Consider the following 26,289-nt stretch of genomic DNA (forward strand, 5'->3'; position numbering starts at 1 on the left):
GTCTATTTCTTAAGCATTGTCAGGTACACATTCCCTTTCCCTTCTTCCTCTTATCAGCAATTACTTTATCTAATTCCCCCACTAGAATGTAAGCTCCTTGAGGGGCAAGGGCCATGCCTACAAACGCTGCTGTGCTTTCCCAAGGGTTCAGCAGGACAATGCTGTCAACACAGTCGGCCCTCAGTGGGTATTATCGGCTGATAACTTGATTGGGAGCTTGATTCAAAAACCAGGTTTTGTGGAGATGATGGCAATTGGGCTTGTGAGGGGCATGTCTCCTGGCACAGATAAAAATCCTTGTTGAGCATCCCTTGTAGGCTGGATTTAGTATCTCATTAAAGGGAGAGTTTAATTATAACAGGAGCTCCCGTAATGAATGGTCTATGATGGGTATTACAAAAGCTCTCGCTAAGCAGAATTTCCCTGGATCAGATTTCAGGCCTGGCCACCTCTCAACATCATCAGAGTCAGCTAAAGCTGTCTAGCTCAGCGCCTTCCCTGGGTTAAATACTTTTTTTCTTAAAAAAAAGAGAAAAGAACACAGGAAATGTCATTTTTCCTTTCTTCATTAATGTGAAAAGAATGGTGGGAGAGGGAGAGGGAGGGAGGGAGAGAGAGAGAGAGAGAGAGAGAGAGAGAGAGAGAGAGAGAGAGAGAGAGAGAGAGAGAGAGAGAGCCAGCCTCACAAACAGTGACCTCAATTTACCAGCCTATGAAATCTTTTGACCACTTTACCTTAGGACCCTCTGCCCATTTTCCTCTTTCCAAGATTCACAGTTGGCGGAGAAGACTGCAGGACCCAAGTGGAATCGAGGAAACAGTGTCTGCATTGCATGGCCTTGAGGAAACAGAGCCCGGGCCTGGGAATTGGAGGACTTAGTTCTAATCCTGGATCTGCCACCTGCCAATTATGTGACTTTGGGCACATCATTTTAATTCTCTGTGCCTCAATTTCGTCATTTGTAAAGTGGGGCTTCAATACCTGATCTTCCACCCTATTGTGAGCCACATATGGGAAAGGGACTGTGTCTGACCTGATCATTCATTCATTCAATTGTATTTATTGAGCACTTACTGTGTACAGAGCACTGTACTAAGTGCTTGATTTTGTAACTACCCCAGTGTTTAGTGCAGTGCTTGTCAGGAAGAAAGCACCTAATAAGCATGATTATTGTTATTATTATCAAACTCATAGAGCCCAAAATGAAACTCCTTCCTTCTCCCCTCCTCCCTAGTGTCTGCCCTGCAGAACAATCCACACCGAGCAAGCAGGGCTTCCAGCCTTTTTGGGGTGCCTGCTCTCGGGAAAGTGTCTTTGAGATACAGAGGTAAGATGGGCACCACCGCCCAGACCTGGACTTTGGGGAGCAAAGCAACAGGGGAGCAGATGGAGGGGGAAATAGAGGTGCCTGGATGCATGTCTCTAGGGAGAAAGTTAGGACAGTGAAAAGTTAGAAAGTGGGAAAGCAGTATGGCCCAGTGAAAAGAGCATGAGCTGGTAGTCTGAGGACCTGGGTACTAATCTTGGATCTGACACTTGTCTGCTGTGTGACTTTGGGCAAGTCACTTAACTTCTCTGTGCCTCAGGTTTTTCATTTGTAAAATGGAGATTAAGACTGTGAGCCCAATTTGGGACAGGACTGTGTCCAACCTGTTTATCTTAATAATAATAATGATGGTATTTGTTAAGCACATACTGTGTGTCAAGCACTGTTCTAAGAGACTGGTAGATACAATTGTAGATACAATTGTACAGAGGTAGATACAAGGTAATCAGGTTGTCCCAGATGGGGCTCAAAATTTTAATTCCCATTTTGCAGATGAGGTAACTGAGGCACAGAGAAGGTAAGTGACTTGCCCAAAGTCACACAGCTGACAAGTGGCGGAGCTGGGATTAGAACCCACGACCTCTGACGCCCAAGCCCGGGCTCTTTCCACTAAGCCAGGCGGCTTCTTGAATCTACCTCAGTGCTTAGTACAGTGCCTGGCACATAATAAACATTTAACAAATACCATTATAAAAAAAGAATGTCAGGTGGTCCATCTCTAACCATGAAGAGGGACCTGATTATCTTGTATCTCCTCCGGGGCTTTGTGTAGAGCTGAGTAAACACTTAACAGATACCACAACTATTCTTGTTATTCAAAGAAGGCAACTATCACAGGGTTCCTCCCGGGCATCTTGTTGCCTCCGATGGAGATAAAACCCTGGTTGGTCCTTGGCTCTGACTCATTCATGGTATTACCCTGGTCTTGTGGTCTTCAGGCAAAGTTATTCCCAGTGCTCAGGACTGGCCACCTCCCAGAACTGAGAGACACCAGCCTCCCATGCCCTGCCCACCTTCTGACCCAAATCCACTTCTTCCCTACCTCAGGTAGAGAGGGGTGATGCCCCTTTCCATCATTTTAGTCCCATGAAGGCAAGGACATGGGTGGCAGGTTTGGGAGTCGGTGAAATGAATGAGTATGTAGAGACCAGGAATTTTTGCAAAAGCAGGAGTTTACAATTTACACATATAATAATAATAATAATAATAATAATAATAATGGCATTTATTGAGCACTGACTATGTGCAAAGCACTGTTCTAAGCACTGGGGGGATACAAGGTGATCAGGTTGTCCCACGTGGGGCTCACAGTCTTCATCCCCATTTTACAGATGAGGTAACTGAGGCCCAGAGAAGTTAAGTGACTTGCCCAAAGTCACACAGCTGGCAAGTGGTGGAGCCGGGATTTGAACCCATGACCTCTGACTGCAAAGCCCGGGCTCTTTCCACTGAGCCACACTGCTTCACAGCCACGCTGCTTCACATATATAGGGAGAGAATTTGTTTAGCACTTACCGTGTGCCAGGAACTGTATTAGGTACTGGGGTAGTTACAAGCTAATCAGGTTGGACTCAGTCACCATCCGACTCAGTCACCATCCCACATGGGGCTCACGGTCTTAATCCTCATTTTACAGTTGAGGTAACTGAGGACCAGAGAGGTTAAGTGACTTGCCCACGGTCATACAGCAGGCATGCGGCAGAGCCGGGATTAGAACCCAGGTCCTTCTGACGCTCAGGCCCATGCTCTATCCACTAGGCCACACTGCTTCACATTGTTCCAGGGTATCAGCAAACAGAGGATGGGGCAGAGCCCTCTTGAGCCCTGAGGAGCCTGGGGACCATGGAAAAGGCCTGAAGTCTCTGGTCCTATTCAAGGTGGGGTGGCAAAGGGATCGTGGCTTAGGCACAGGCCTGGGAGTGAGTTCTAAACCCAGCTCCACCACATGTCTGCTGTGTCACCTTGGGCAGGTCACTTCACCTCTCTGGGACTCAGTTACCTCATCTGTAAAATGGGGATTAAGAGGGTGAGCCCCATGTGACCCCAACCTGATTAACTTGTATCTGCCCCAGCACTTAGAGCAGTACTTGGCACACAGTAAGCACTTTACCAAGTACCATTATTATCTCCTAAGCAGGTGTGCTCAGTGGACCAACCCAAGTAGACATTTCTGTCCCAGTTACCACAGATTCAACTAGACAGGGAACACACATTTAATTACCATTAATTAAAAAACGGATTACTCAGTGTGGCTTTGTTCCAGAAAAAAATGGCTGGGCATTGCTGGTCCTTTTAGACCCTAGCAGGGGCCTGCAGGCTCTTGGACATCCTGAGATAAACTGTAGTTTACACCTACTCTGGCCAAAGGAGGGACAGGGGAAGCAGGAGGAAGCAACAGTGGGAGGGATTCAAGGCAGACTTGGGGAAGAATTTCCCACTGGTGACATGAGTGAGGGAGGATATGGGACCCTCGAAAAGCCTGGGGTCCTAGGGGAGAAACCTCCCTGACTGGATCGGGTTAGGTGGGATTCTGCCTGATAACAGGGCCATGGATGAGATGACGCCTCTCAAGGTCCCTGCCAAGACACGATTCTGGGGTGGACTGGAATGCACAAAGATATTTATGCACTTCCCTCCGACACAAACACAACCCACAGCAATTAATCAGGTGGAAAGCAATTTCAATTAATCATCTATTAATAAGGTATTTTTAAGCATCACCTTAATTTAAAGCGTTCTGCTTTTACTCTCGACAGAGAGAATGTTTCCAACAGAGAGACACACTTTTCTCCCCTGACCTTGGAGACTGACCCTCCTCCTCCTCTTTCCTTTCCTCCTCCTCCTCCTTCTAATAATAATAATAATAATAATAATAGCATTTATTAAGTGCTTACTATGTGTCGAAACTGTTCTAGGCACTGGGGAAAGATACAAGATAATCAGGTCAAACAGTTCCTGTCTCACAGAGGGCTCACAGTCTAAACAGGAGGGAGAACAGGTATTTTACAGATTTGGTAAATGAGGCCCTCTAGAACTTAAACTCATTGTGAGCAGGGAATGTTTATTGTAATGTTGTACTCTCCCAAGTGCTTAGTACAGTGCTGTGCACACAGTAAGAGCTCAATAAATACGATTGATTGATTGATTGACTGATTGAATGAATGAATGAATGAATGAATGAGGGACAAAGAAGTAAAGTGAATTGCCTAAGGTCACACAGCATGCAAGTGGCAGATCCTGTATTATTCATTCATTCATTCATTCACTTCCAGGTCTGTGCTCTTTCCACTAGGCCACACTGCTGCTCCTCCTTTTTCCCTTCCACTGCTTCCTGTTCTCTATCTCTCTCTCTCCCTCTCTCACACACAAACACACACACTATTCTTTCTCTCCCCTCTGTCTCTGTCTCTTCCACCCTGGGTCTGCACAACTGTTAGTTCTACCAACGGGACACTTAATTTGTGCTTTTGGAGGTCAGAGTTTGTTCTTCTTCTGTCCCCTCTTCACTCCCACTCCCCGGTGCTGGGATGTCAGATCATGGCATTTGAAGGGTTCCATTTAACACAATGCTGACGCCCTGAAGAGAGCCTACATCTGCCAGTGCCAGAGACAGGGCCAGACCCCACCTCCAAAAGCACAAGGCCCCATTCAACGAGGGCCCAAACAGACTTGTTAATAAACCCAACACAGAGTTTCTCTTGGACAAACTCACTACTCCTTCCCACCGATTCACTTCTCTCCTTGTCGGCCATGTTTCCCAGCTCTTCCCGTGCTGCTTTCTCCCTTCATTTGCTCCTTTTCTGCCTCTTTTCCCCTTGCCTTTCGTCATTTTCCTATTCCCTGCATCCCTCCTCCCTCTCCACCTTTCCCGGACAGGGCTGGGTTCAGGCTGTGGGAGAGTGGACTCTGTGGGCTCCTTCACTTTGTCACAGTGATGGAGAAGAAAGAAGGCAGGGGAGTGGAGTGCAGTGACACCGTCTCACTGTCCACTATCACTAGCCACACAGCAGGAGCTACGGACCTGCCCCAAAGGGGCCAGCCGAGTCAATGGCTGCTATGTGATTGTCGTCAACAGAGAACGGCCACCTTAGCATTACAACACTTAGAACAGTGCTTGGCACATAGTAAGCACTTAACAAATACCATTATTATTATCATTATTACAAGTGGTGCAGTCACTGTCCCTACTGACCCCTCATGGGCTTCCCAGAGAAGCAGCGTGGCCTAGTGAATAGAGCACAGATTTGGGAGCCAGAAGGATCTGGGTTCTAGTCCCGGCTCTGCCACTTTTCTGCTGTGGGACCTAGAGCAAGTCACTTCACGTCTCTGGGGCTCAGTTACCTCATCTGTAAAATGAGGACTTAAGACTGAGCCCCATGTGGGACATGGACTGGGTCCAACCTAATTCCCCTGTAACTACTTCAGTGCTTACAGCAGTACGTGGCACATAGTAAGCGCTTAGAAAACGCCATTAAAAAGAAAAAAAGGTCCATTCTGGGTTCTCCAGAGATCTTGGTAAATGCCAGGCCCTGGATGAGACAGCTTCTGGTCACTGGGTGGTTGGAGCAGGGTGAACCTCTCTGGCCTGGCCCTGGTGCCTTCTGAGAATGAGAGGAAACCACAGCAGCAACTGGGACTAGACTGGGGAGTTGGGTTTGCCGCGACAAGGGGTGGACTCTGCAGCAGACAACTTGGCCCACTTCCAGTCTCTTCCAGTTCCAAGGATCAGTGGGCCAGCTATGGCTGCTTGCCCTGCCCCCTAAATTGTGGACCCCCTTTCCTCTGTGGAGCTGGCACCCCTCATCAGGGGACCCCTTGGGACATCCACCCGTGGGCCACTATTCCCTTAATCCATCCCTGCTCCCAGGAGTAAACTCCGATTGCCCAATCTGGATCTTCATGCTTCAGCCCTTTCTCCAGCCCTGTCTCCCTTCTCAGCCCCACCTGTGGGGGGAAAGTACCCTTCCCCCAAAGCAGGATCCCCTGGTCCTTTGAAGGTTTTAGAATTGTATTTTTACACCATTTTGCCCACCTGCAAACTGAGACTAGATTTATAGCGCACCAGCGGTGAGACTCAGACAATTTTGCAGGGGGAAGTCACTGGGTTTAGGGCTGACATTTTCTCCCTGTGCCCTACTCCCTCCCACCACTCCCTGCTGGAATTCCGCAGCTAAGCTCCTCTCGACAGATAGAATATTGGGATGGTTTTGGAACTGGAACTGGGGTTAATTGACTGTCTGAGCTGATATATAGTCGGCATAAATAAATAAATAATAATAACAATAATAAAGCTCCTGGAAACCTTCCTCAAATAACCATCAGCGATCTGACCGGCTGGAATTAATTGTTTTTTGATTTTTTTTTCACCTCTCCCCATCTCCTTGATCTGGTCCTAAATTGGAATCCAGGCAAGGGATATGTCAGTGTTAATCCTTATGGAAATATAACCGATTTCAGACACCCTAATAGCAAAGGAATTAAGAATAAATCTGATTTATCTCTGTCTTGTTAAAGGGAGAGGAGGAAGGGGGGAAAAATCACCCTCCAAAGCTGAAAGGATATTTCTATAATATCTGTCGACTGAAGAAAGTGTCAGGAATGGAAATTGCTTCGCTGATCATTAGCCCAGACTGTTTCTCTAGTGGCTCTGCCCAAAACGCTCCCCTCTTTTCCAGGCAGAAATTGAATTCCGGATGCTTGCTCCTCTCTGGGTTTTGAATTCTCAATTTGCACTCATACTTTCCAGTGGGAGGGAGCGCTCCATGCCCTTTCGGGAAGTACAAGATCCTACAGGCTGGCACTGCAGCAGGAGGGATTTCGGTTGTACTTGAGAATGCCGTCTTTCCAGAGATCTTTCAAAATAGGGAAGATGCTCTCTGTCCCGGGTGGAGAGGGCAATCACCTTTCTGGAGGCAGATAATGTCCTGCAGGTCGCCCCTTCAGCGTCCTGAGTTTGGGAGTCCTGTGACCCTTCTCTCCACCCTTAGGCTCCATTTCTTCTTTTGCTCTCCCCATCTGAACTGTCCTATCTACCCAGCACTACTTGCAGAGGCTGGGAGGGACACCAGCTGTCCCTTTGCATGGAATCCCCCCCCTCCCAGACTCTGAAAAGGCAGTCAGTTGGGATGGGAGGAGATTCCTCTTCTTGGTGAGTTGGAGACAGGGCTGCCTTTTTTATGGTATTTGTTAAGCACTTATCATGGGTGAGGCACTGCTCTAGTTGCTGGAGTAGATAGATACAAGTTAATCAGGTTAGAGAAAGTCCCTGTCCCACATGGGGCTCATAGTCTAAGAAGGAAGGAGGAGGACTGAATCCCCATTTTACAGTTATGGAAACTGTGGCACAGAGAAATTAAATAACTTGCCCAAGACAACACAGCAAGCAACTGGCAGAGCCAAGATTAGAACCCAGGTCCTCAGACTCATTCATTCATTCAATTGTATTTATTGTGCGCTTACTCTGTGTAGAGCACTGTACTAAGCACTTGGGAGAGTATGATAAAACAATGAACAGACACATTCCCTAAGAGTTTACAGTCTAGAGCAGAGACATTAATATAAATAAATTACAGATGTGTCCATTAGTGCTGTGGGAGTGGGAGTGGGGAAGAACAAAGGAAGCAAATCAGGGCAACGCAGAAGGGAGTGGGAGGAGAGGAAAAGAGGGGGCTTAGGGAAGGCCACTCAGAGGCGATGTGCCTTCAATAAGGCTTTGAGGCGGGAGAGTAATTGTCTGTCAGATTTGAGGAGGGAGGGCATTCCAGGCCAGAGGTAGGATGTGGGCGAGGGGTTAGCGGTGAAATAGGCAAGATCAAGGCACAGAGAGCAGGTTAGCAATTAAAGAGTGAAACGTGTGGGCTGGATTGTAGTAGGAGAGAAGCAAGGTGAAGTAGGTGGGGGCAAGGTGATGGAGCGCTTTTAAAGTCAATGGTGAGTTTTTGTTAGATGCGGAGGTGGATTGGTGATCACTGGAGTATTTTTGAAGAGTGGAGAGACATGTTTCGAACATTTTTGTAGAAAAGTGATCCCCAAGCCCATGCTCTTTCCACTAGGCCTTGTAGCTTCTCATGTCTGGCCTGGGAATGCCAGGTTAAATGTCAGTTTAGAACAGTTTGTGAGAAAGCTGTCTGTAGGTGCCATTGACCCGTGCTGGGAGAGATCTTGGCTAACGGTTGAGGAACCAGTTAATGCCTACACCGAGTAAACCGTGGAAGCGACTGGGATGGCTTCTGGGGGACAGCGTGGGGTTTTGAACCCAGCCTGGAAAAGAGCACGGACCTGGGTTCTAATCCTGTATCTGTAAACTCCTGGTGAGAAGGGATCGTGTCTACCAATTCGATTTCATTGTCCTCCCAAATGCTTAATACAGAGCTCTGCACATAGTAAGTGCTCAATAACTACCACTGATTGCTTGAGTGATTATTCTGGAGAGTTCAGTGCTTTGATTTCCCATCAATTTTGGTGGGATGTCCATGATTCCAGCCAACCAGAGATCTTGGAAAGTGTCTTTGGTTTAATAATTCCTTTTTTTTCCTATGGTATTTGTCAAGCATTTACTATGTGCTGGGCACTGTACTAAGTGTTGGGGTAGATACAAGCTAATCAGGTTGGAAGCTGTCCCTGACCCACATAGGGCTCACAGTCTTAATCCCCATTTGACAGATAAGGTAACTGAGGCACAGAGAAGTGACTTGTCCGATGTCAACAGGTGATGGAGCAGACATATGACAGAGTCAGGATTAGAACCCAGGTCCTTCTAACTCCCAGACTCATGCTGCATCCACTAGGCCATGCTGTCTTGTCCAGACCCCACCTGCTGCGTGGGGAGGATCTGGGCTGTCTGTCCTGGAGAATCTGGTTTATCCCATTTGAAATCCAGTTCAGGTCGCCTCTGCTGGGCTCATCCACGCTCCAGGGCTCTCACTATCCACTCGTTATCCATCCCCCAAAATTCTTTGCATCTCCAGGATTCTCCCATGGAGAGTCACCCAGGGACGGAACTAACTGCAGCCGCTGACAGCGTCTAATTCCCATGCTCAGTACACTGCTCTGCACACTGTGAGTGTGTAATAAATTCTACTGCCACCACTACTGCTACAGTAGCAAAAGAAACACCTATATCTCCCAATCATGCTCCTCCCCAGAAAATACCCAGGCTCCACCTAAACTCGCAACCATCTAGATCCTCCTAATCTCTCCCTCCTCCTCCCCAGGAACAACTTTCTCCCAGTAGGCTAATCCTATTAGAGTTTATTAAAACAGAGGCCACCGTTCTGTCTGACCTCTACTCTGAGGAGGAGCAGGGAAAACCAGGAGAAGGGAGGTGATCTAGGGAAAAGCGGCCTGGACTGAGACGCAAAGCGGTAATAATTGTGGTATTTGTTAAGCACTTTCTATGTACCAAGCACTGTACTGAGCACTAGGGAAGATGTGAGATAATCTGGTTGAACAAAGTCCCTGTTCCATACAGAGTTCATGGTCTAAGGGCGGGATGGGGTGGAGAATAGACATTTCATCTGCATTTTACAGATGAGGAAACAGAGTCATAGAGAAGTTACTTGGCCAAGGTCACACAGCGGGCAGGTTGCAGAGTTGGGATTAGAACCCAGATCATCTGAATTCCAGGCCCATGCAGTCCCCCTCTGGATGGTATGCTATTTGTGGGCAGGGAACGTGTCTACCAAATTTTATATTGTACTCTTCCAAGTGCTTAGAACAGTGCTCTGCACACAGAAAATGCTCAATATGATTGATTGATTGATTTCCAGTAGGCCATGCTGCAATTCTGCTTCATCACATTCATTCATTCATTCAATCATATTTATTGAGCGCTTACTGAGTGCAGAGCACTGTACTAAGCACTTAGCACTTCACTAAGCGCTTAGCACCTTAGCTCCCAGACTGAGCCCCCTCCTTCCTCTCCCCCTTCTCCCCCTCCCCATCCCCCCACCTTACCTCCTTCCCCTCCCCACACCACCTGTATATATGAATATATGTTTGTACGTATTTATTACTCTATTTATGTATTTATTTTATTTGTACATAGTTATTCTATTTATTTTATTTTGTTAATATGTTTCATTTTGTTGTCTGTCTCCCCCTTCTAGACTGTGAGCCCACTGTTGGGTAGGGACCGTCTCTATAGGTTGCCAACTTGTACTTCCCAAGCACTTAGTACAGTGCTCTGCACACACTAAGTGCTCAATAAATATGAATGAATGAATGAATCTGATGCAATGCCCCCCCCCTCATCCCTCCACATGTCTCTCCCCTCACACACACACACTCCTCAGTTTCTCCACCTGTGAAAGGGTTTGGAAACATTCTGGGGAATGAGGTGAGGGAGTGGGGAGGGATAAGCAGCTTTCAACTCCCCTTCCTTCAGCTCTTCATCATCATCATCAATCTCACCATCATCCCCACCCAACTCAAAAATGCCAATCAACCCCCTCATAGGCTGAGCAAAGTACAATCCCACAAACACCCATCAGACACCTCAAATAAAATAAATCTGTTAAACGGTAAGTGATTATTTCTACCAATTCCATTACATTGTACTCTCCCAAGTGCCCTGCACACAATAGGCATTCAATAAATACTAATAATTGATTGATTGATTAAAAAGTATCTCCCCCAGGTGTTGACACTGGGAGGTGTAGTTTTGGAGAGTGGCTTCAGTCAAAGGAGGGAGCATGGGGGTATGATGACCGTCTGTTAGACTTTAAGCTAACTTCTTGAGGGCAGAAGTCGTGTCTGCTAACGCAATTGTGTTGTGCTCTCCCAAGTGCTCAGTACAGTGCTGTGCACTCCGTAAGTGCTCAGTAAATACCAACGGTTGATTAGAGAGTCTGGAAAGACTTTCAGAGGAGGTGCTCCAAGGTTCGCTTGGGCTTCTTTGTCAGAAGCAGCAGCAGTGTGCGTCCTGGGTCTCCCATTCTATCCCTGGAAGTTTTCCCTGCTCCCTCCGTGCCATCACGGGCCCTCACTCCCAGCCTGCCTTACACCAGCAGGAAGGACACAAGCAGAGTGGTAGCCTAGGCTTCTGTAAAACCTGGAATGTTGGGCGGGCCAGAGGGTCGGCTGTCTCTGTCACAGTCACTATAGCCACGGTTGTGGCCAGCTGATTTGAGGAGCCTGAACTCTGCTCCTCTACCCACAGCACCCTATTGCTCTCTTGGTTTTTATATTTATCCCTGTCCTTGCCCTTTGCATTGGTTTTAGGTTCTTTCGGTTTTATCTTTTCCATACGTGTTTGGCGCCTGCCTCTATTTAATCCTATATTGTGAATCCCTTTAGGGCCAGGGGTTCTGTCTAATTCTTACCTGTCTATTTTTCCCCATTGCTTAGTACAGTTCTTTATTCAAAGAAGACTCCGGAAGAAACAGTGTGGCTTAGTGGATAGAGCACAGGCTTGGAAGTCTGGAGGACCTGGGTTCTAATTCTCACTCTGCCACATGTCTGCTGCGTGACCTTGGCCAAGTCACTTCACTTCTCTGGACCTCAGGTACCGCATCTGTAAAATGGGGATGAGAGTGTGATTCCCATGTGGGACAGGGATGGTGTCCAACCTAACTTGTATCTACCCCAGCACTTAGAATAGTGCTTGGCACATAATAAGCGCTAAACAAGTCTTGTCTTGCATTATGGTGTCGAGTCGTCTCCGACCTATCGTGACACCATGGATATATCTCTCCCAGAACGCCCGACCACCCTCTGTAGTCATTGTTAGTGAATCCCTAGAGTTTTCTTGGTAAGAATACAGAAGTGGTTTACTATTGTCTTCTTCTGTACAGTAAACTAGAGCCTCCTCCCTCAACTCTCTCTCACGCCACTGCTGCCCAGCACAGGTGAGTTTTGACTGGTAGCCGATTGCCTTCCGCTCACTAGCCACCATCCAAGCTAGGAATGGGATGGGTATGCATCTGCTTGACTCAACCTCCCGTAGTTGAGGCTGGTGGAGTACTGGAAACCCTCTAGGTGTGATCCTGAGAGGGGGCTCAAAAAGTACCATAATTATTACTATCATTATTACTATAAGCACTTAATAAATACCATTATTATTACTATTATTATTAGGCAGGGAACGTGACTGCTAGTTCTGTTGTATTCTCCCAAGTGCTTAGTACAATAATAAAAATAATAATGGCATTTATTAAGCACTTACTATGTGAAAAGCACTGTTCTAAGCGCTGGGGAGGTTACAAGGTGATCAAGTTGCTCCACGTGGGGCTCACGATATTAATCTCCATTTGACAGATGAGGTAACTGAGGCACAGAGAAGTTAAGTGACTTGCCCGAAGTCACACAGCTGACAAATGGCAGAGCCGGGATTTGAACTCATGAGCTCTGACTCCAAAGCCCGGGCTATGCTCTGCACATGGCACTCAATAAATACCACTAACTGATAACGATAATAATTGTGGTATTTATGTGTTTACTATGCGCCTAGCACTGTAATAAGCGCTGGGTTAGATACAAGATAACCAGGTCCCCACATGGGGCTCACAGTCTAAGTAGGTGGGAAAACAGGTATTGACTCATCGTTTTGCAGATGAGGGAGCTCAGGCCCAGAGGAGGTAAGGTGACTTGCCCAAGATCACACAGTAGGAACACGGTGGAGCTGGGATTAGAACCCAGGTCCTCTGACTCTCAGGACTATGCTTTTCCCACAAGGTCACGTTGCTTTCCATGCTTCTTCATTCACTGATGAATGAAGTGCATTAACAAGTGTGTTTCCGACTCGAAATACTAATGTGACATCCAATCAATCAATCAATCAAAGGTGTTTACTGAGCACTTACTGTGTGCAGAGCACTGTACTAAGAGCTTGAGAGAGTACAGTACAACAGAATTAATAGACACATTCCCTGCTCATCCATAATCACAGCTACATTGTGTGTTCAAAACAGCAGTCCCTTGTGTGTGACGTTTGATGTTTGCAAACAACAGCTACAATTCTGTAAACTAAGGCCTTGTTCCTCTGGGTAATTCAGTCTGATTTCCCTTGGCAGGAAGTGATTTCAAGGCAAAGCCTCACACTTATAGATGTATTTGAGGTCTCCCTTTCTCTCTTCCTCTCTGAATCTTCCTCTCACTTTGTCTCTCTTCTTTTGAGAAGCAGCATGGTACAGAGGCTAGAGCACGAGGGTGGGAGTCAGTAGGTCCTGGGTTCTAATCCCGGCTCTGTGACTAGTCTGCTATGTGTCCTTGGGCAAGTCACTTCACCTCTCTGGGCCTCAGTTCAATCATCTATAAAATGGGGATTAAGACTGTGAGTCCCATGTGGGACAGGGACTGTGTTCAACCCGATTTGCTTGTATCCACCCCAGCGCTTAGTACAGTACCTGGCACATAGTAAGTTTAACAATATCACAATTATTATTATTTACCTCTTGCTCTCTTTTCTCTCTCTCCCTGTCTCTTTCTCTTTGTAGACACACACACACACACACACACACACACACACACTGCACATTCTTGTACTTTTCCATCCCTACCAAGACTTTGAGCCCATTTTGTGTATTTGTTTGTGTTATGTCTTAATGCTTTATCACTCTTGATATGGCAGCCTTCCATCCCTTCCCCTACCCTTATTGTGAGCCCCCAAGAGACAGGGACCATGTCTATCACCAACCTATGTGTTCTCTCCTAATTCTAAGGACAGTGCTTTGCACACAATAAGTGCTTAAAAACTATTACCAGTCAGTCAGTCAATCATAGTTTTTGAGTGCTTACTGTGTGCAGAGCAAGCGCTTACTGTGTGCAGAGCAAGCGCTTACTGTGTGCAGAGCAAGCGCTTACTGTGTGCAGAGCACTGTATTAAGTGCTTGGTAGACTATAATATAACAATGAACAGACACATTCCCTGCCCACAATGAGCTTACAGTCTAGAGGGGGAGACAGACATTAACATAAATCAACTATACTAATACTCCTACCTTTGATGCTGGCATTACCCGATCTACAGACCTCAGTCAGAGAAGTAGGAAGAGGGCAGTTCTTGCTATCAGATGGGGACCTAAGGTTCAGAGAGGTCAAGCCACTTATCTAATACCACCCAGGGCCCATCCTGACAGAGAAGGAAGTAGAAGTCCTCTTTTTGGCGTCTCTTGTTTACTCCTCTCCATAACTGCAGAGAACACTGAATGACAATAACTGCAAGCCAACTTCCCTTCTTCTTGGTCAAGTTCAGAACTCACAGACCACCCTGCCCACCTCATTCATTCATTCAATCTTATTTATTGAGTGCTTACTGTGTGCAGAGCATTGTACTAAGCACTTAGCACTGTAGTAAGTGCTTAGCACTGTAGTAAGCACTTAGCACTGTACTCCCTTCAGAGGAAACCTATGATGTCCCAGGACAAAGGAAGTTCCATCCAGTATGCCACTTTAGGGGAGCCCCTACCCTTGAGATTAGGCCATCTTGTGGACTCTACCTAGCCAGAAAATGGAGAGACAGTCACCAGAATGAGAGCAGGAGCTTGGACCAGCTGACCTCATGAGCTCTGAGCTCTGGGATTACAGGATCTCGCACCCAGGGCCTTTCTCTAGTGGTTCATTGCAGGGCAGGACTGGGAACTCCCAACCCACCAGATCTTCACAGACCGTCAACTAACATGCAACTAAGATGGCGATGTCTCCTTGGGGTCGCCTTTAAGGAACTAGCCCGTTTCATTCAAGGTGATCAACATCCTTGTCTTTCCCTCCTTCTCACCTTCTTCATTCTGGGTTTTTATTTTGGGCCTTGTTACTAGCAGAACTCTTCTCATTAATATAATTTTTAAAACAGAAAAGTTAGTGGGGGATGGGGGGCGAGGGGTCCAGCTACCACAGTTATCATCTCAGCAGTAGAAGATGGTGGCACATTGACAGTTTACTTTAAGTGGCCCAATTAGCATAACAAATGATTCACCAAAAGTTCTGAAGGCATTGTGTTGATTAATGCAATTTATCTTGCAAACTAGCAGCAGAAGGCTGAATCGCTGCTAATGATTATTATATACATTTATACACATTATGTACATTCTGCCTCTTCTCCAGGAAAAAAAAAATCCTCTCATGGATACTTCTATGTTTGTGCTCTCAATGGAGAAAACTCTGAGCCTGTCCTCCTCTGTGATTCAGAGCTGGGGTCTGGATTCTGGCCTGATCTTCCTCTTTCTACCTGCAGCCTGTCTGCTGAGACCCCACCTCCTAGTCTGCAGGGAGTGTAAGCAGATAGTAGTAGTAGTAACAGCATGTACTGAACACTCACTTTGTGCTGTGCACTCTACTAGACAGAATAATTAACATGTTCCCCTTTTTAAATTGTATTTAAGTGCTTATTATATGTCAAACATTGTCCTAAGCACTAGAGTAGATACAAGTAAATTAGGTTGGTTACAGTTCCTGTGGGGCTCAATTCAGTGCTTAGGACAGTGCTTGGCACATAGTAAGCGCTTAATAAATGCTATCATTATTATTGGGCATGTTCCCTGCCCTTGATGACCTTACACTCTAATTGGGGAGACAAATAGAAGAATATTTAGAATTAGAAAGGTAAAAAATAAATGAAAAGAGCAGAGCATATAAACAGGTTTATATGTGTTAAAGTTGACTGAAGGGATGATGTGGCCCAGGGTTCTGAGAAATTAACAGGGGTAGGTTGTTGGAGAAGGTGGGAATTTAGGTGAGATTTGAATGTGGGGAGAACTGGTCTGTTTGAGTGGGGAAGGAGGGAGTTCCAAGTTAGGAGACTAATTTGAATCAGAGGATGGAGGTGGGAGACTGGGACTGAGGTGCAGATAGAAGTTTGGCCTCAGAGAAATGAAGAGAGCCTGTTGGGGAATAATGGGTGAAGAGAGCAGATAGGTATGGTGAGGCTACTTGGTGGAGAGCCTTGAGACTGATTGTGAAGAATTTTTATTGGATGCAAAGAGACACAGGAAGCCAGTGGAGGTTTTGAGGAGAGAAGAGATGTGGGCCAAGTGATATTTACTATTCTGTTTATTTTGTTAATGATGTGCATCTAGCTTTATTTCTATTTATTCTGATGATGACACCCGTCCACATGTTTTGTTTTGTTGTCTGTCTCCCCCTTCTAGACTGTGAGCCTGTTATTGGGTAGGGACCGTCTCTATATGTTGCCACCTTGGACTTCCCAAGTGCTTAGTACAGTGCTCTGCACACAGTAAGTGCTCAATAAATATGATTGAGTGAATGAATGCTTCAGGAAGATGATTTGTGCAGCAGTGTGTAGTTTAGGTGGAAGTGGGGAAGAGTCTGGAGGCAGGAAGACCCAAGAGGCGGCTGATGCATTAGTCTAGCTGAGGCAGGATCAGAGCTTGGGTGGTAGCAGTTTGGCTGGAAGGGAAGAGGACAAATCCAGGACACATACCCGGTCCTCAGAGAGAAGCGTCAGCTATGCGGAAAGGGTTTTATTCACGGAAGACTCTCTTAAATTATGAAAAAAACAGCAGGAATACAATTTGAAGCTTCTGTGTTAAATAACCCAGTGTAAATAACACGGTGTGGACTAAACAGTATTCAATAATACAGTGTAAACAACACGGTGTGGACTATACAGTATTCAATAATCCAGTGTAAACAACGCAGTGAAAATGGTACATCTTAACTCCCATTAATAGCGCAGTGTAAACAGCATGAAGTCCCCGTGTTAAACAGCCTCATGTAAACAGCAGTATAAAGTCCCTAGCTGGAATCAATCCATCATTAGCATTTATTAAGCACCTACCCTGTCCTGATCACTGAATTAAACGCTTGGAAGGATACAAAAGAATTAGTTGTACTGAGCCATTGGGAATAGCCTAGTGTAACTGATACTTGAGAACTCCAGGGAGTGGCATCCCCTAGGGGTTCTGACTTTCTAGGACTCAGGGCCTGAACCTTAGGGGCAAGAGCTAACAAATTTCCAGAGATTGCTCCATGTCTTCAATAATGAGGTGCTCCTTGAATCAGTATTATTATTACTATGGTATCTGTTAAGCACTTACTATGTGCCAGGCACTGTACTAAGTGCTGGGGTGGATACAAGCAAATTGGGTTGGACACAGTCCCTGTCCCACAAGGGGCTCACCGTCTCAACCCCCATTTTACAGATGAGGTAACTGAGGCCCAGAGAAGTGAAGCGACTTTCCCAAGGTCATGCAGCAGACAAGTGGCAGAACCGGGATTAGAACCTATTACCTTCTGACTCCAGGCCCATGTTCTATCCGCTACATCATGCTGCTTCTCACAACGTGTCAGCAACTCCTAAGCAACTAAGCAAAGACATTCAGCAACGTGATGGAGAGCCTTGAGCCCGAGTGTAAAGAGTTTTTGTTTGAGGCAAAGAGACGCAGGGAGCCAGTGGAGAGTTCGAAGAGAGGAGAGATGTGGAGAGATATTCCAGGAGAGTTATTAGATGCCTACAATGCCCACGAAGGCTGCTTCTTAAGCTTTCCTGACTGGCCAGTCAGTCAGGGGGTCAGTCAATTGTATTTACTGAGCACTTACTCTGCGCAGAGCACTGTACTAAGTGCTTTGGAGGGTACAATATAACAATATAACAGACATATTCCCTGTCCACAATAAGCTTACAGCCTTCCTTCCAAAGCAGGAACTTGGGCCCTTCTAGGAGAAACTTGCCACAACTCTGAGCTTCCAGATTGACTTGCAACGCTTAACTCATGAATTCTGAGGAGGTTTTGAGTTGGCAAAGAAAACCCTCTTCCAGACAGGGGAGAAATTCCCAAAGTCCATCTGCCACTCCAGGGGACAACCCAGCCAACTGGACAGTTTTCAGGCAGCCTCTGGGAATGGCTGGGAATTTCCAGGAATCTGGTGGACAACTGCACTCCTAAGAACTGCATGGCTTTAAGCAGGCTCCATGGACAACTGTCTCTGCCCCTCTAGACTGTAATGCCATTGTAGTCAGGGAATGTGTCTGCTAACTCTGTTGTACTGTACTCTCTCAGGAGTTTAGTACAGTGCTCTGTACATACGAAGCACTCAATAAATACCATTGATTGACTGATTGGCTGGCTGGAGTCCAGCAACTCTGCCTGCAGAATGAGTCCTTAAAGGAGTCTTCCTTTTTGCTGGTCCATCTGGCCCTCCTCCTGGCCCTCCTTCACATCATCTTTCTCCTTCCCTGAGCCTCTCCCTTTTTACTTCCTCTTCTGCCTTCGCCTTCACTTCCTCCCTGTTTCTCGTCCTTCTGCCTCTTCTACTTCCTCCTTCTCCCTCTAGCCTTTCTCCTCCTCCTCTCCTTTCTCATTCTCTTTTTCTTCCTCCTCTTTCTTCTCCTGCTTTTCCTCTCCCTCTTCCTCCTTCTCCTCTTTTTTCTCCTCCTTCCCCTTCCCTCCCTCTTCTCCATTTCCTATTTCTCCTCTTTTTCCTCCTTCTCCTTCTTCCTTTCCTCCTCCTCTCCTTCCTGCCTCTTCCATTTTCTCTTGCTCTGAAACTTTGCTTGTCCAATCTCTTGCCCATTCTTGGACACTCCTACCTCCTTGTGTCTCAGAGAAGACATTCAGGAGACAAAGAGATTCTCCCCATCATAGAGGGTTGGGGAGGGTTAGGGAGAAAGCTGGGTGGCTAGGGCTCTCTGGTCACCTTGGGGCACTTCAGGGGAGAGGGGTCACACTGGGGATGAGCCTGGAGAATCTGGTCTCCTTTTTCCTCCTGCTCACTAACTCTGGGAGTCTTCTAGAGTGTAAGCTTGTGGTGGACAGGGAATGTGTCTGTTATATTGTACTCTCCCAAGTGCTTACTACAGTGCTCTGCACACAGTAAGAGCCCAATAAATATGACTGACTGACTGATGTTGGGGGAAATTGGTGGGGAAGAGAGGTAGGGCAGAGATTCAGATTTGACTGCCTAGGAACTGCTTTTCTGGCAGCAGACCAGAAGACAGGGTGGAGTGGTGGGTAGGGAATGTGCCTACTCTCACCCATAATATAGGGTTTTCCCCCTACTAATTACAGGATTATTACATAGCTTGGAAGCCAAAACTGCATGCAATATTCCTCTTCATTCATTCAATCATATTTACTGAGCATTTACTGTGTGCAGAGCACTTTACTAAGTGCTTGCGAGAGTATATTACAACAATAAACAGGCACATTCCCTGCCCACAATGATCTTACAGTCCCGATGAGGCCCAGAATTCAGTTGGCTGCTGTTGCATATTGAACCAATCATTAAAAAGAAGCAGTATGGCCTAGAGGAGAGCACAGGCCCATAAATCAGAAGGACCTGGGTTCTAATCCCCACTCCAACACTTGTCAGCTGTGTGACCTTAGGCAAGTCACTTCACACTTCTGTGCCTCAGTTACCTCATCTATAAAATGAGGATTAAGCCCCATGTGGGACAAGGACTGTGTCCAACCTGATTAACTTGTATCTATTCTGGTGCTTAGAACGGTGCATGGCATATAGTATGTGCTTAAAAAATGCCATTAAAAAAAGCGTTAACAAAAATGTAGAAAGTCCTTTTCTGAGTCAGTTCTGATAGCTACAGGCCAATCATCACGAAGCTGTAATTTGGATTATATTTCCCTAGGTTCATTATAAGACGCTAACTCACATCGCAGCTCATCTGCCATTTTTCAACTTGTAATTTCAGTTTTATGAGGTCCAGCAGTTTATCCCCATCTTCATGGCATTTCACTACCCGGAGGAGCTGTGTCATCTGAAAATTTGGAGAGTTCACTGAATGCTCTTCCAGATCATTTATGAAGGTGATAAACAAAACTGCTCCTAGCACAAACTCTCTGGGAACTTCACTCTTTACACCTCTCCACCTTTAAAAATAGCCATTTACCCCCGACTCTATGTTTCCTGTATCTTAGCCAATTCTGTTCCTCACTGCATATTTCTGCCAATCCTATGATTACTCAATTTTTAAAATACTCACCCAGCATAACCTCTGGAAGCCATCTGTAAATGAGCATTGCTTAGACAATTTTGTAAATTAGAAAGCAAGTTCCTTGAGGGAAGAAACTCTATTAACTCCATTGTACTCTCCCAAGTGCTTAGTATAGTGCTATGCACACAATATTCAGTAAGTATTACTGATTAATTGATAATTGTCCAGTCCTCCATTTAGTGGCTGTATGTAATGACAGGTTGCACTTTACCAGGAGTTCCTCAGATCCCTCCTCTGAATTTCTTTAGGTAATTGCTTTGAGCTTAGTACAGTGCTCTGCACACAGTAAGCGCTCAATAAATATGATTGAGTGAATGAATGAATGAAGTAAATGTCATCCCCAGTGATTTACTATACTGTTTCCTGTTGATTTTCTTCCCATTGCCTGGTTTCAGAGATGCCATTTTCATCATGGGACTAAGTAGCCACCGAACGTTCCCATGCACTGTTATTATCTGGACTTCTTGTATCAGTGATGGTGATGTAGAAACATTTGTGCATTTGGGCTTTGGCATTTGCCAATTCCCACATCTGCTGGCTTCTTGGCTTGAAGAGCAGTTGGATATGCCCTCATTATTTTCCTCCATGCCCTGTTCGATTGTCTCCAAACCCTCATCCCTCCGACTCCCCAGCTGAATCCCCTTGACTCTCCTCCCTGGAGTTGGGGCAATCCAAGTTTTGTGCTTTTCCCAATTCACTGACTACCTCCTTTTAAATCTTTAATGCCGGGATCCCAGCATCTCTTGAGTTGAGATGTGTTCTCCCACCTACTTAGCACGATGCTCTGCCTACAGTAAGCCCTCAATAAATACTGTTGATTGACTGATTGATGCATTTGGGGATGTTATTTCAACCACCACCTCAGATGCAGAATGAGGATGAATGCCAGACATGAGACCCCAACCCAGCCTTCTCTCCCTGCCCCACTCTCCCTGCACTTCTTTGCATGGATGGGTCCTGACAGTACCTCAGCCTCATGAACATCCTGCTAAAGGGTTGGGTTGGAGCATGCTTTTCTAAAGAGTCCCCAAGTACCAGCCTCAAGGACAGCCCACTGCCTAACCAGAGGACATCATGGAAACACAATGCAGCATTAAGCATCTCCTTCTCTTTCCTCTCTTCTCATTCTGGTCCCTGGGGATCTTCCATTAACATCCCAATTTCATTTCTTGCCGGTAGGCTCGAATGTGCCTGGTTATTGTTATATTGTACTCTCCCAAGTGTTTAGTACAGTGCTCTGCACATGGCATAGTGGATAGAGCACGGGTCTGGGAGAAGCAGTGTTGCTCAGTGGAAAGAGCACAGGCTTTGGAGTCAGAGGTCATGGGTTCAAATTCCAGTTCTGCCAATTGTCAGCTGTGTGACTTTGGGCAGGTCACTTAACTTCTCTGTGCCTCAGTTACCTCATCTGTAAAATGGGGATTAAGACTATGAGCCCCCTGTGGGACAACCGCATCACCTTGTAATCTCCCCAGCGCTTAGAACAGTGCTTTGCACATAGTAAGCACTTAATAAATGCCATTATCATTATTATTATTGTGGGTTCTAATACCAGCTCTGCCACATCCGCTGTGTGATCTTGGGCATGTCATCTCACTTTTCTGTGCCTCAGTTACTTCATCTGTAAAATGGGGATTAAGGCTGGAAACCACATATTGGGACTGGGACTATGTCCAACCTGATTTGCTTGTATCCACCCCAGCACTTAGTACAGTGCCTGGCACATAGTAAGCGCTTAACAAATACCATGATTATAATTAGTAAGCACTCAATAAATATGATTGATTGACTGACTACCCTGTATTTTGGTCTAAAGAAACAGGACTTTTTTTAATGAGATTTGTTAAATCCTTACTATGTGCCAGTTACCATTCTATGTTCTGGATTAGATACAAACTAATCAAGTTGGATCAGTCCCGGTTCCACCTGGGGCTCACAGTCTTTATCCCTATTTTACAGTTGAGGTAACTGAGGCACAGAGAAGTGAAGTGAGTTACCTAAGGTCACACAGATCAAACGAGTGGAGGAGGCAGGCAGGGAATGTGTCTGTTATATTGTTACATTGTACTCTCCCAAGCACTTAGTACAATGCTCTGTTCACAGTAAGTGCTCAGCAAATAGGATTGAATGACTGACTGACCTACTCCCTGTCCACGAGTAGCTTCCATTCTACCAATAATTTGGAAGCCCAGTGAGCAAAGACAGAATAAGGGATGGGAGAGGTAAGAGAGGGATGGTGGGGTCGGGTTAGGGATTTGGGTCAATAAGCAAGATGCTACAAAATGCCTGCAGCTATTGAGAGGGATACAGACCAGAGCTGTGTTTCTCAGTTCCCCCCAAACCACCCCTGAAATCCCCTACCCACTGCTACCATCCAGGTCTTACTTTAAAATAGTCCACACGCACACTATCTTCATCCAGAATCCATCCGTTGTTGGGTAGGGACCATCTCTATATGCTTCCAACTTGCACTTCCCAAGCGCTTAGTACAGTGCTCTGCACACAGTAAGTGCTCAATAAATACGATTGAATGAATGAATTCCCAGGCCACCTCAACCCTGGCCCCAAACCCGGGAGAGCTGCCTCTATTGTATTTACTCACATAACACTTAGCACTGCGAGCTGCTTCTATTGTATTTACTCACGAAACACTTCGCACTTAGTACAATGCTCATGTGCTTAGTACAGTGCTTTGCACACAGTAAGTGCTCAATAAATACCATTGATAATGAAAATAATGAGCTGCACAGAGAGAGGCATGGAGGAGGCTTGCTACCTGTTCCCCAGGGTGCTCAAAGATCAGCTCACATTTCACCCAGCTATCTCCCTATCCTGCTTGAACTTGGGAAGCAGTGTGCTGTGTGACCTTGGGCAGGTCACTTAAGTTCTCTGTCCTTTCATTTCTTCATCTGTTAAATGGGGATTCTAAACCTGTTCTCCCTTCTACACTGAGTCCTGTGTGGGTCAGGGACTGTGTGCATTCATTTATTGTGATGACTTGACACCTGTCCACATGTTTTGTTTTGCTGTCTGTCTCCCCCTTCTAGACTGTAAGCCCGCTGTTGGGTAGGGACCATCTCTATATGTTGCCAACTTGTACTTTCCAAGCACTTAGTACAGTGCTTTGCACACAGAAAGTGCTCAATAAATACGATTGAATGAATGAATGAATGAATTCCCAGGAATTGGCAAAATAGCTTAATTATGGTGTGAGGAGAGGGTTAGGGGTGATTAGGAGGAAAGACCCTGGTAAGAAGAGAAGAGAGGAGATGAAGGAGAGAAGCAGCGCAACCTAGGGGGAAAAAAAAGGGCCGAGAGGCATTTTTTGCTCTAGGTCCATGGGCAAGTCTCTCTGTATGCCTCAGTTACCTCATCTGTAAAGGGAGTACACAGTAAGCGCTCAATAAATATGACTGAATGAATGAATGAAAGCTGTGACCCTATGTGGGATAAGGGACTGTGATCACCCGATTATCTTGTATCTATCCCAGTGCTCAGTACAGGGACTAGAACATAGTAAACGCTTAACAAATACCACTCAAAAAAAAAATACTCTTCCCTACCCACATTTCCAAAATTTTATCTTCTCCTTCCCTACCCTTTCCCCACTTCCTTAATCTCTCTTGGCTACGTGTTGTCAGAAGGCATGCACTATCTCCCCACCCCTGGAAAACAGAATGCAAAAGACTCCAAGAGTCAACTGGAGGAATGGGTGGTAGTTCAATCCCCTAAAGAAGCAGCGTGGCTCAGTGGAAAGAGCCCGGGCTTTGGAGTCAGAGGTCATGGGTTCGAATCCCAGCTTCGTCACATGTCTGCTGTGTGACCTTGGGCAAGTCACTTAACTTCTCTGAGCCTCAGTTATCTCATCTGTAAAATGGGGATTAAGACTGTGAGCCCCACGTGGGTCAACTTGATTACCTTGTATGCCCCCCAGCGCTTAGAACAGTGCTCTGCACATAGTAAGCGCTTAACAAATGCCATCATTATTATAGCTCATTGCCTGACTCCTTTTGGGCCCTAAAGCCATAAGCACGGGTCCGTGATTCAGAAGGTCATGGGTCCTAATCCCAGCTCTGCCACTTGCCTGCTATGCGACCTTGGGCAAGTCACTTCACTGGGCCTGTAAAATGGGGATTGAGACTGTGAGCCTCAAGTGGGACAGGAACTGTGTCCATCCCAATTTGCTTGTATTCACCCCAGCGCTTAGTATAGTGTCTGGCACATAGTAAACATTTAACAGATACCATAATTATTATCATGATCATTATTATTATAAGTTCCTTGAAAGCAGGGAGCATGTCCACTTCCTTTCCCATATACTATGTACAGTTCTCCCCCTTTTAGATTGTGAGCCCACTGTTGGGTAGGGACTGTCTCTATATGTTGCCAACTTGTACTTCCCAAGCGCTTAGTACAGTGCTCTGCACACAGTAAGCGCTCAATATATACGATTGATGATGATGCTCTCCCCACAATAAGTGCTCATCAGATATCACTGCTTGATTGATTTTTATGACTGCCTTAGGGCCCCTGTTGATAGCATGGTCTCTTCTGGGCCCGGGCAATGATGGGGAGGGTGGGAGGAGGGACCCTTAGCTCTCTGCATCACTTAAGGTTATGAAATTTGGAGTGTCCATCTTCTCCTGGCTGCCAAAGCTTCATATAAACTCTAATCAGTGGTCCACTGTCCTCACCTCTAAGAGTGAGGGCAGCCCTGGGTTAGCACTTATGTACATAGCTACAAATTACACGTTTAAAAAATGATTTATTGATATTAACGTCAGTCTCCCCCTCTAGACCCCAAGTTCTTTTTTAAAAATGGTATTTAATCACTTATTATGCACCAGACACTACACTTAGTGCTGGGGCAGATATGAGATAATCAGGTTGGATATCATCCATGTCCCATATGGGTCTCACAGCCTTAATCCCCATTTTACAGATGAGGTAAAAGGCATACAGAAGTGAAGTGACTGGCTTAAGAACCCAGCTCATTGTGGGAAGGGATCAAGTCTACCAACTCTGTTGTACTGTATTCTTGCAAGTGCTTAGTACAGTGCTCAGCGCACAGTAAGTAATCAATAAATACCATTGATAATGATGATAATGAGCTGCACAGAGAGAGGCATAGAGGAGGTGTGCTACCTGATCCCCAGGGATCTCAAAGAGCAGCCCACATTTCACCCTGCTTATCTCCCCATCCTGCCTGAGCTTGGGAAGCAGTGCGCTCTGTGACCTTGGGCAGGTCACTTAACTTCTCAGTGCTTTAATTTCTTCATCTGCTAAATGGAGATTCTAAACCTGTTCTCCCTTCAACAGTGAGTCCTGTCTGGGACAGGGACTGTGTGCAATCTGATTATCTTGTACCTACCCCAGCGCAGTGCTTGACATAGTTTCAAGCATAGTAATCGATAGTAATCAATACTATCATCATCAGAGGAGGAGGAGGAGGAGGAGGAGGAGGGGAAGAGAGGGGAAGAAAGGAGAAGGCCTGCCTCTTCCCAACATACAGTAGGAGAAACTGAGTCCCAGAGAAAGTGACAGATCCAGCATATCCATTGGAAATGAACCAGAATGGGCCTCAGTTTAGGAAAAGATAAATCTCTTCCTCCACCTTCTTGTCCTTCTATTCTTCTTTTTTCTCCTTCTCCTCTCCTCCCGCCTTCAACCTTATCCCATTCCCCTGCTCACTTAAAAACCCAACAAAGACATGGGGAAAGAAAGGAAAAAAAAATCTTTAAAATGCAAACCAAGGCTTCAAACACTTTATCTCACTTGGAAAAGAGCTTCCAGTGCCCTGGGCCTTCTCACAGATGTGGCCTCTGACTGAGTTTTTGACATTGTTTTGTAAGCATGCCAAAAGTCTGTCCTGCTGCTCAGATCATTTCTGTAATTTCTGTTTGTGATCGGCGCCCTTGAAAATAACATTTATGCCAGGTGATGATTTTACCTGCAGAGAAAGACAGCGTTTCAATAGAGAAACCCATTTGGTGTGCAACGTCTCTCTGTGGCTAGTGCAGTGTGTGTGATAACACATCCGTGCGTGTGTATGTA

General features: G+C 46.0%; 1 protein-coding gene across 9 annotated transcripts in view; it reads right to left on the bottom strand.

The window, feature by feature from the left end:
* CELF4 (CUGBP Elav-like family member 4) overlaps nt 1-26,289 on the bottom strand; it is a 625,491-nt gene that overhangs the window by 253,176 nt on the left and 346,026 nt on the right. The gene's annotated exons all lie outside the window — the stretch shown is intronic.

This window comes from Tachyglossus aculeatus, chromosome 3, assembly GCF_015852505.1.
Source record: "Tachyglossus aculeatus isolate mTacAcu1 chromosome 3, mTacAcu1.pri, whole genome shotgun sequence".
Lineage (NCBI taxonomy): Eukaryota > Metazoa > Chordata > Mammalia > Monotremata > Tachyglossidae > Tachyglossus > Tachyglossus aculeatus.